The sequence below is a fragment of the Palaemon carinicauda genome, chromosome 29 (assembly GCF_036898095.1).
Source record: "Palaemon carinicauda isolate YSFRI2023 chromosome 29, ASM3689809v2, whole genome shotgun sequence".
Lineage (NCBI taxonomy): Eukaryota > Metazoa > Arthropoda > Malacostraca > Decapoda > Palaemonidae > Palaemon > Palaemon carinicauda.
In genome coordinates, this window is record NC_090753.1 from 94,534,374 (window position 1) to 94,536,873 (window position 2,500).

Sequence of the window (2,500 nt, forward strand, 5' to 3'; positions counted from 1 at the left end):
AAAACCAGTTGGAATTATGGGTTTTAAAACAACAGAAATTGGCCCAAAAATATAATTGGAATTACAGGTTTTAAAACGTCTCCAAAAATTAACCCAAAAATATAATTGGAATTATAGGATTTAAAACAACAACAAAAATTAACCCAAAAATATAATTGGAATTATAGGTTTTAAAACAACTCCAAAAATTAACCCAAAAAATATAATTGGAATTATAGGTTTAAAAACAACTCCAAAAATTAACCCAAAAATATAATTGGAATTATAGATTTTAAAACAACTCCAAAAATTAACCCAAAAATATAATTGGAATTATAGGTTTTAAAACAAGTCCAAAAGTTAACCCAGAAATATAATTGGAATTATGGGTTTTAAAACAACTCCAAAAATTAACCCAAAAATATAATTGGAATTATAGATTTTAAAACTACTCCAAAAATTAACCCAAAAATATAATTGGAATTATAGGTTTTAAAACAAGTCCAAAAATTAACCCAAAAATATAATTGGAATTATGGGTTTTAAAACAACTCCAAAAATTAACCCAAAATATAATTGGAATTATGGGTTTTAAAACAGGTCCAAAAATTAACCCAAAAATATAATTGGAATTATGGGTTTTAAAACAACAAAAATTAGCCCGAAAATATAATTGGAATTATGGGTTTTAAAACAACTCCAAAAATGAACCCCCCCAAAAAACCAGTTGGAATTATGGGTTTTAAAACAACAGAAATTGGCCCAAAAATATAATTGGAATTACGGGTTTTAAAACGTCTCCAAAAATTAACCCAAAAATATAATTGGAATTACGGGTTTTAAAACAACTCCAAAAATTAACCCAAAAACATAATTGGAATTATAGGTTTTAAAACAACTCCAAAAATTAACCCAAAAAATATAATTGGAATTATAGGTTTAAAAACAACTCCAAAAATTAACCCAAAAATATAATTGGAATTATAGATTTTAAAACTACTCCAAAAATTAACCCAAAAATATAATTGGAATTATAGGTTTTAAAACAAGTCCAAAAATTAACCCAAAAATATAATTGGAATTATGGGTTTTAAAACAACTCCAAAAATTAACCCAAAAATATAACTGGAATTATGGGTTTTAAAACAACTCCAAAAATTAACCCAAAAATATAATTGGAATTATGGGTTTTAAAACAACTAAAGCTTGATAAAAAAAAAAAAACTAATCAATATTATCGGTAAAATAAGAAACGAATGACAGGAATAGAAAATAAAATTATTTTCAGAAAAATACTAAATGAAATATTAAATCTTAAATAAGACAAAATCATTCTCTCTCTCTCTCTCTCTCTCTCTCTCTCTCTCTCTCTCTCTCTCTCTCTCTCTCTCTCTCTCTCTCTCTCGTATTTAAATGGCTTTACGTGCGAGCCATATCCTTCATGTCTTGTTTGCTTCTGAAGGAATCTCATCTACTTTTCTGAGCGAATCCTCTCTCTCTCTCTCTCTCTCCTCTCTCTCTCTCTCTCTCTCTCTCTCTCTCTCGTATTTAAATGGCTTTACGTGCGAGCCATATCCTTCATGTCTTGTTTGCTTCTGAAGGAATCTCATCTACTTTTCTGAGCGAATCCTCTCTCTCTCTCTCTCTCTCTCTCTCTCTCTCTCTCTCTCTCTCTCTCTCTCTCTCTCTCTCGTATTTAAATGGCTTTACGTGCGAGCCATATCCTTCATGTCTTGTTTGCTTCTGAAGGAATCTCATCTACTTTTCTGAGCGAATCCTCTCTCTCTCTCTCTCTCTCTCTCTCTCTCTCTCTCTCTCTCTCTCTCTCTCTCTCTCTCTCTCTCTCTCTCTCTCTCATATATAATCAATAACAATATGTGTACATATATATCTATGTGACATTAAATATCATCATCTACGCCTATTGACGCAAAGGGCCTCAACAATAAGAGATTGGCGGTAATAAACTCCAGGTTTGGTTTCGCCATCGTCCAATCAGTGACTAGACCCTCACACCAATATATATATATATATATATATATATATATATATATATATATATATATATATTCAAATAAGCCATATACTTTTTATACATTAATGTAGAATTGTCATTGACTATTTATCTTTCTTCGTGACCAAGTGGTTAAGTCATTGTCTATACAAGTTTGCCGGACTAGGGATCGATTCCCGGCCGGTCACACTCTCTTGTCTTTGTGTGAATTCGCCTTGGGCTCTGATCCCGAGGTCGTTAAGAGAATCCAGACATTAATGTATAAAAAATATATATGGCTTATTTGAATATGAAAAAACACGTCTAAATGTGCAAAATTTATCATATAATATATATATATATATATATATATATATATATATATATATATATATATTTCCGGTCACGCTGAGTGGCATTGTCAGGTTTATAACTACTCGGCTCTACCACATTCCCCCTATATAATAAAGAGCAAGTGTCTGGTAATATATTTCTTTCCGTTCACGCTCAGGGGCATTGCCAGATGTA